This window comes from Centroberyx affinis, unplaced genomic scaffold (assembly GCF_046629955.1).
Source record: "Centroberyx affinis isolate AG114_WGS23_722 - 3 ecotype Tasmania unplaced genomic scaffold, CSIRO-AGI_Caff_v1 ptg002214l_1, whole genome shotgun sequence".
Taxonomy (NCBI): Eukaryota; Metazoa; Chordata; class Actinopteri; order Beryciformes; family Berycidae; genus Centroberyx; species Centroberyx affinis.
In genome coordinates, this window is record NW_027280516.1 from 209,795 (window position 1) to 219,399 (window position 9,605).

The window sequence follows — 9,605 nt, forward strand, 5'->3', positions numbered from 1 at the left end:
ATTCCTATAGGCAGGGTGACCCATCCCATCAATTCAATGGAGCTCTATGATAGATTATTACCTTTAAATGAAGAATCAATTTACAAAATAACATTGTTGAACAATTAAATAAATAAATAAATATGAAAAGAAAATAATTTTTCATTGCAGGTTTTACAGACTTTTTCTGTAGCTGTGATCAGAACCTCCATCATATCAGCAGTGGACAACATGACTGGCAGATGTCTGATTTAATAAAAGGCCAATATTGGTGAACTGATGTGTCGGGCGAACTCTACTGTCTATTCACAATTCCATTGGTTATCAGATGGATTGGTCTGATGGGGGCTCACAGATTAGGAAAGTGAGCGAGTGAGAGGTTGAATAGCCACTTTATGACTAAGTCAGGAGGGAGATGAGGTGAGCAGCAGCGTCCCAAGTCAAGACAGCCCAGCCTCCCTCTGTCTGTCTGTCAGTCTTCTGAGATCCCCTCTCCTTCACCTCAAAGGCAGCCCCCAGCAGCCCCAGCCCCCCGAGCCGAATCTCACCTTTCATGTCAGCGGGAGCTAGATCTTATTATGCTTCCCAGCTCAAGGTGGGCAGACTGGCTCTTTTTTTTTTTTTTCAGCGTGTGCCGGCCAATGTTTTTAGATGGGTTTGTATGAGTCCACATCAGACAGGTGGCCATTAAATGACAATCAGTTCCTCCCATCTCATCCTCACATACAATAAGCTACCTCCACCATCCCAGTCAATCTGCAGTCACCCGCTTATTTCACGGTCCCAGTGTATGTGCTGTGTGTGCCACTCCTGTCCCGTCCCTGTCTATACCACACATCTGCTACAAATACGAGGCTTCAGGGACTCCCATTAGAGCCCACGTTACATTCACTGCATTATATCGCCTTGGACATACAGTGGCTTATCTGCATATCCGCTCTGCCCACCACAAGGTACACCGGCATCTCATTTCAGAGGGTGATTGAGACCTACTGTGTAAATGAATGGTAATGGGAACAGCGCGGAACACAGAAAGAAATATATGGTGCTGATGTCAGACTGCCATGGAGACACCGAGCTAAAAGCCTTTTCCTGATCCTCTGCTGCTGCATGCATATTGTACCCTTACTTCCCCGGGAAGCCTCACCAGGCATTCATTACCCAGCTGTGCATTCAATCCACCTGTTTTAAATACAATTGTAAAGATGGAGGAACTGTGCTCTCACACACGGCACAGCTCATCTTCCAGACAGTTCCATGCATTAATAGCGGACCAGGGCTCACAGTGCCATCTCTCTCCTCACTCAGTGCTGAGACAGGTACTGTGGGGCTGCCAGCACACCGGGTCTCAGCTGTCTCCCCCGCAGGACGCCTTCCAGAAACTTCCACCAGTCCTGCCCATCCAGTCTCTCCAGCGCGTTATAGTCATTACATGAAGCATATGCTTTTACAATGCTCAGAGAGATGGAAGAGGCAGGAATGACATCATTACCTGAAATCTATCAACTGGCAGACCAGAACACCACATTGATTTTTTTTTTTATTCATATTTTGTCATAGATACAAACAATTATAACCCCTTGTAAGAATTCACCACACCACAGCAGCATAGCTTTGTGTGATGCTGTGAGAAGAAGAGAGTGTTTGTATGTGTGTGTGTGTGTAGGATATAGTTTACTGATTGATCTTTTAGTTGTGTGCTAGACTCATCACGTGCCTCTATGTGTGTGTCAGGCACGTGGAATGCTTTGACACCCCTCATGCATGGCCTGAACCCCAGGATTAGTCAAGAAGAGTGATGGTGTGTTCAAGGTGAAAACTAACTCTTTAGTGTATGCTCATCTATCTTCCCTCTCTCATTCAGGGGATCATGGCGCTCAATGAAAACATGTTCTGCACTGGCGGCGCCAGCCAAAAAACAGTCGTGTTGTTTAAAACTAATGAAGACCCAGCTGGCCTGACTGTCCTCAAGCTGTAATAAAGTACTCAGTGAAACTTTCTGATAAGCCCCCTCTGCGTTGTACAAGGGCAAATTTTCAGACCAACAAACTGCACAAACCCTCTCATTATTCAATGGCAAAGAGAATGCATTACACAACCCGGTGGCTTAACAGGTAGACTTGTTATTGTTGTAAGTGAAAGAATTGTTCATGTTTTTTCGATTTAAAAAAAAAAGAAAATTGGAATTGCCTTCATAGAAAGTGAGAGCTAATTATTTTCTTGAATTGGTTTGTCAGTGCAATGTATGACCACAGTGAATAAAAAAAAAAAGTACAATGCTTGATATGATGTCAGGTAGGTAGAAAAAAAGTGAAACACCAAATAAATGTCTCCATGTGATGAAAGTGAAACCATGTGATGAAGAGTGTTGCCAGTATCTGTGTATCAGATACTGGCAACACGGGGAAAAGCAGGATGCTATCATTACAAGCTCTTCTGGGTTGCCGCTGGCTGTGGACCTGTTCCCCATGGCTGTAAGCCAAGCTTAACACACACACACACACGCACACAAACACACTCACATGCACACACACACACACACACTCACACACTCACACGCACTCGCTCACACACACACACACACACACACACACACACACACACACACACACACACACACACACACACACACATACACTAGAGAAATTGATTACCACCTCTCCCTGATTGCAGGCCCTCTGTCTTCTAAATCTAAATTGCAACTCCAGACACAAAAGCAGCCCATGTTGCTGAAGCACACTAAATCAATCTCTCCCACTCCCCAGCTCCTCCATTGCCAAATAAAAAGTACAACAATCGCAGAGAGCTGTAAAGCCCTAGAATGTAAAATATGCCATGTAGGACGCCGCTCTCTGCATTCTATGACCTTGTGCTTGAAGGGAGGAAACCTCAACTTTCAATTTCTCGGATAATGGAGTTACCTAGAGGAACTGCATGTCACAACAAAATATGACTTAATATCTTGACTAGAAGTCAAGATATGTCGAGATTGCTTAAGATTATAACGTTCATCAAATGTTCCTTGTTTGCTGTCCCGTTGAAAGCAGTGTGCTTTGCCCAGGTACGATGTCTTATTTCCCTAGCTGTGGCTGCGTGTTCCCTCCTCATCCTAGAGACAATTGGACATTATTCCACTAGGAAGCCTATCTGTCTAATTACCCACTGTCTTTACGCTCCATTGATTTGCATTCTTAGCTATTCAAATTATACAATCCATTGCATTTTAAGCACTGACAAAACTACTTAAAATTCAGCGATTAAACTCACTGAGGGATATCAGCAGTTTTAAGAGTATAGCTACTATGGCATACATTAGCTCCACAGCCCCAATGTGTGATACAATTTAAAGATTCAAAGATCCTCCTGCCACCCCCCCACCCCCACTCACCTCCCCACCACTCCCCCGTTCATGTCACTTATCTGCCCCCAACCCCCCCCGCCTCCAGGGTGGTTCCCTGGCATCATTTGTCATATGTTTCACAACCCGGTCTTTAATGTGCCCTTATCTCTCACTCAGACAAGGTACTTAACATGAGAATGAATCGGAGACCTTGTCCTTATTGAGTAGCTGAGCCATTATGTGTAATGGCTGTCAGCTGTTTGGAATGCATTACCTGTGTGCCACTGGAATTCTCTCATTTGTTCCCTTGTCTAGTTTTGCATTCAAGTGTACGCATGAGCACTCTTGGTTACTCAAAAGTGGATATTGGAAAAGTTGCCATCCCAACGGTTGTCAATGTGATTTTGCCTATTCTTTACAAATATGCTATTATGAAACGACTGCAGCTGAGTGGTGTCATTGACAGAATGAGATTGTTATTATCTGTGATGGCCCTCTCCTGCTGGCCTTACATGATCTTGACTCAGCTCCTTCTTGGAGGAGGACTCATCATCGACATCACCCAGGACAGTCCTTCTGCTGGGCTGCTGACATTATTCTCCTCATTTCAATTGCACTCCTTTTCTATCAGCTCACCCTGTCACCCCTCTGTTGGACACACCTGGACAACTGGCTGCACACACTAGCTGTGGTTTTCCCCCTTTATATGAATCAAACACCAAAGAATCTTGGGAAATAAGGTACAAAAATGATGGCAGTCCTGTGTTTGAGTATCAATGTGGTATCAATTGCATAAATATAAGAAGTTTAGCATGTCAATCAAATACAGTGTTAACAAAGACGAGACATGTTGAAGTTAACGAAAATAGTACAGACTATATTAGGGTGGGACCAAAACATTGCATATACTGTAAGACACAGTGAATTTCTGTTGCACTGTCAATCCGACATACATTTGCTGTGTCACTGGTCCTGTCCTGGTGATTTTAGAAAGCACAGTCAGTCACAATCCTTTACCTTTACCCCATCCCAAAACTGAATAAAGGAACTCTGGGCATCAGTGGGGGGTTTTTCTTCACCAACAGCCAATAAAACCTAAAGCCTGTACTTTATCTCAATGCCTCACTATTACATCTTTGCAAAGGCCAGATAAACAAACCAAGTATTATTGCACACAAGGAGAACCTTCTCCTTCTTACAGTGTGCTTTGTTTGTTTCCCCTCTGTGGACCCACTAGATCAATACAATGCTGTTGCAATTATTACCATCAGCAACCATTTGGAATGATTGGATTTGCTCCAAAGGCTGAAAAATAGACTTAGGCTGTATCATTTGGTAGACTTTGCACTGCTGTAATTCTGTAATTGGATAAATTGCAGGCTAAGAAAGCCATTTTCCTGGAGGGGCATAAAAAAACAGAACAAATGTGCCAGTGTCAGTTTAGTTCTCTTTTTTTTCTCCTCTCAAAAATCATTATTGCATGAAATACCCCTTGCAGCACTGGGAAGCCATGGATGAAATAATAGTATAATCATAACATCCAAGTAGCTGCCGTCTTTTACTCCTGCACCACCAATGTCTGAGTTTCTTATTTTAAATGCCTAACCACACAGAGTTGAGAAACAACCAGAATAAAATAACAAGGTAACATGGATAAGTCAGTGGAGGAATAGATCTGGGAGAGTCCACGCTGAATGCTCTGCACACTAAAGGCTCAATTTGGGCCCCCAGCATTTGCAACTCGAACAAGAATTTACCTTTTCTGTGACTTTGGACAGTTTGCTTTAGATTTGTAATTTGTGCATGATTTTTCCGGTTCCGAAGTGTTTAAGTGTTGTTTGCTGAGCCGTGGTTGCTCGGTCACGAGCAGTTGAAGCTGTCCACTTTAACAGGTAATCAATGCAACACCAAATCCCAAACCATCAGAGCAATATGAAATATGTATGTATATGAAGTCTGAAGAAACTTGAGGCAACATAAAAAAATAAATCAATACTTTCTTTTACAATGTGGCAACTCCTCTGGAAATGAGTTCCAGAGACTACTTTCTATCTCATTTACGGTACCGACAGAGACAGATAGTACTCTAGTTATTCCCCACTGCGCTTATGTATTTATTTTTCTGCAGTACTCTGACATCTCTTTTTTTTCTCCTTCCAATCATTGATAAAAAAAAAAAAATTAAACACGGTAGGCAACTTTCCATTCATTTGCCAAAGCAATCTCCTACTATCTATCCAATGAAACATTACCTAAATGGACAAATCTCCTTGATCATACTATGGAGCTATAGAATTGGAAGGACCCTGAGTATTTTAAAGTGGCAATATCCCAGGGATTGCTGCATTGATATTACACTTTAATGCAATCTCAGGAGCCACTGAGCAGCCCAGTTTGATTGGATAATACCAGCACATTGAGCTCTCAGGCATAAATCTTCATTCATATGTATAAATCACTCAAAATAGAGCAAGGGGATTTGAGTCACAAATCCAAAAAAGCAATAACCATGAAGGAGGAAAAGTCCAATACAACACATTTCCACATTCCACTGAACAGTAACTGCTGTGGCTTGGAAGAAATCCAGTAGTAAAGTAACTCGGAGATAGGACACGGGGCTCTTCAAAACACTTTTAAATGAACCAATCATCCCTATGATTGTTATGGAGACAGTCAATCAGGAGATAAATCCGGCGCTCGTTGAGGACACTTGAGCACATGATGAGGAAGGAGTAATAACTATATCACTATGCTACAAGGAGCAAGGAGAGCAAAATGTTTCAAGAAAATAGGGTCTGCAAACCGATGCACACAGCCTGAAGTTGTGTCCGGGAGTGTCAAGGCATCTCATACATTTCTCATTCTACACATTAGGAATTTGGTATCATGTCTTAAGAAGCAGGCTTATTGGAAAGTCCAACAGGACTGCTCTGTAACTCAAACCATGGGTGTGACACTATTCTCAAAGCAGTGCCAGTCAGTTCCAGGTGGAATGGGGCCGCTCACATAAGTCAAGGTTGGAATGCCACTGACTCCTAAGGGAAGGTTTGGGGCCAAGATTTGAAATTCAATAGGTTCACATGTTCGGTGCAACATTACAATAGAGCTGTTGGAAGACTGCTGACCTTGAGACTTGTCACTATGACTTCATTCCTCCAATCCCCACTTTTAGTTTTACCGAGCAGTCTAAGTTACTTAACTTCAAAGCCCTCTTTGATACGTTGTTCCTGTAACATCAGCAGTCGATTGGCTGACCCCAGAGACTATTTCTGATGCAAGGCCCCAGAGAGCAGTGGGTGTGATCTAAAAGCCACAGTTCATTAAGATTAGATCTCACTTTATGGGCAATATTATGCACAAAGGGGCCCTTGTGATGATGGGCTGAGATATTATTCTTCACAGACAAAATTACTGTAACAGAGACAGTCTGGGAAGACAGTAGTGGAAAGAAAGAGAAAGTGTGGAAGCCATAGGGTTCTCAGCCTTACAAAAAAGCGCTGGGCTGCCACCTAATGGTTCAAGATCCTTGCTTGTGCATGGGAGCGATGTATGAAAACTAAATGTTGAATGACAACATCTGCCATTTGGTGGATGCTTTTATCCAAAGCACCTTAAACTACCACAAGTGCATACATTTATAGCGAGTCACTTACCCTAGTGGTAGTGCAATGCTCTACCCATTGAGCAACACAACTAAACTCAGCCAACCATGAGTTAGTTGAGTTCAATTAAGAAGACTCAAAACAGTTGGCAGACAGCAGACAAGTTATTTATTTAAAAATATTACTAAGAATTGGAGGAGCCTTGTGGCCTAACTAGATACAGTTTCCTTGAGGCACAGGATCACACCGGCATCAATGTGATTTGTGGGTGTGACATGCTTAGTCTACAGTGAGATAACAAGAAAGAATGAACAGCAGCGGGAGAGGCTTCACGCATGCACTCTGAATTGAAGAGACACAGACGCAGGTGCTTTTATTGATGTCATTACTTTTTTCCACACTGGTCCCCAGGTCCAAACATTGGGAGTGATTGGCACTGCGAGCACCAGAGAATGTTCTGGCTCCAAACCAAACTGTTTGTAAATTCAGAGCACAGTCAGATTTCATATTCATACATTCAAAGTGTCACTTACTCAGAGTATTCAGACTCGAAGCACACTCTAGGTTCTCTGGCCAAGGAGGTGCATCAAAGCATCCAAATTATTACAGCGGTAGCCAAATGATATCAAGATGGTTAAGCTTGCAAGCGAGCTACTTTCTACTCTATGCAGATAAAACAACTCTTCCTCAGGGCAAAATGCATCAGACTTTTAAATTACATGAGGGAAGTTATCAGCTTAAACATGTAACTGACAACTGACAAAATTTGACATATTTTCATCTTCCTTTTTATCTGCCATTGGAACCCATTCATTCACCTAATTGTAATATTTTTTTTGACTGTTTTGAGGGAATCAGATCAATTTTCTTTAAAACTGCTACTGCCAGAAAAAGGGTTTGTGTCACATTTTAGGAATGGAGCTGCTAGACATGACAGGAAATATGGAATTGGGCCAGGAAGACTTAATGACATCATCCAGGAGGCTGACATGCTTTATGACTTGGTGCATTAATTTCAGTGATCACTGGGCTCTTTCATAGCATACTGTGTTATACATGCAAAATGCAATGGAAGTAACCTGGCATGACACAATCTGCAACAGCAGTGAAATATCCAAGCCAACAGCTGTGTTTTAGTGTTACTTTTTTAAAATCCGGACATAATAAGTAGCTAACAGAAACAGTGAGCAATATAATATAAAATACAATTAATGCATGTAACTTTCATGTCTTTTCTAGATTAGAAGTAAGAGTTAATGATATTTAAACTTCTCTGTAAGCTTTGTGGAATTTGGTCAGAACAGGCCAAAGCATATTAGACTAATTCAAATATTTTTGTTCAGTCTCAAATTTAAATTTCAAATATTTACTCAATTAATAATGTGGCTTTTTTTTAATGAATATTTCAACAGTATTAGGCTACTTTTCCAGTAAATTGCCTGTCAATCGCCATCTGTAAATTAGCTGCACAATGCCAGGGTGAAGAAGTGAAGGAGAGAGCAGGAAGGGCTGTCGCTGACCCCTCGAAGAAAAAAACAAACCGAAAACTTCCTCTGGGACACTATACCAGCAGATCTACCTGCCACCAGCAACAGGTTGTTCCTGAGAGCTGTCACCCACTCAACTTCCCCTCCTAGGACACCAGACACCCACACCATCTATGGAACTGATTGTAACTGTAATTACAGTCACTATGGAGTCGATCCAATTTATACTAGTGTTGTTTGCACAGTCTTACACTACTCATAAGCCTTGGTACTCTAGGTAACCTTAGCTAGGAACTAGGTCCATCCTCCACAAGGCTCAGGACTTATTCCATATTTCCATCCTACTCAGTACCACTCTCTCATGATGTGTTGTTGCATTGCACTGCTGGAATCTCTGTGACTGCAACCTACTCCATGCCATGCCAGGAAACATTTGTTTTTTCTATGTATTTGTATTTCACTGTATTGTGTGTCATGTACTGTCCCTTGAGGTGTGAGGTCTGGCTGTCCATGTGCCATGTGAGCCTGTATAGTATGTCACCATGTAAGTTGTCAATAGGTTTCTGCACCAATGTCACCAAAACAAATTCCTGCATTTATTGCGCTTGGCAAATCAAGTTATTCTGACATGGTTATAAATACAACTTCAGTATTGTCATCCTCCTCCTCCTCCTCCTCCCCCTCACCATCATCACAAACACATAAAAATGTCATTATCATAAACAATAGCAGCAGAAACCAACAGCACACCAGCAGCTGCTGAAGCATCTCATTACTGTTCACCTCAGTGCACCTCATTGTCCACAAGAGGTCAGACATAAACAGCAGAAGTCATAAGTGGTATAAGTGGTGTACTGAATGCCCCTGGCTCTCAAACTCAACAGCTACATTTCATCTGTAGGGTCAGACAGTTAACCAGGGCTTATTCTTTTTTTCTTTATAACTCGATTGTTTTTTAAGGTTGTGTTACCAATATTTTGAGTTTACCCTGCAAGGAAAAGCAGCTGTATGTGGAGTAGAGCGCTCGGGCCACTGAAATCCATAATATTGAGCTATGAGTTAGACAGAAAAACTGTGCTAACTTGCATTACTCCTTCATTTGGTAATCAAATTCTGTTTGCAAATTTGTGTCAACCAAGCATCATTCTAAGAACATTCTTTCCATCCAATTTTTCCAGCCCATAAGGTCATTAGATA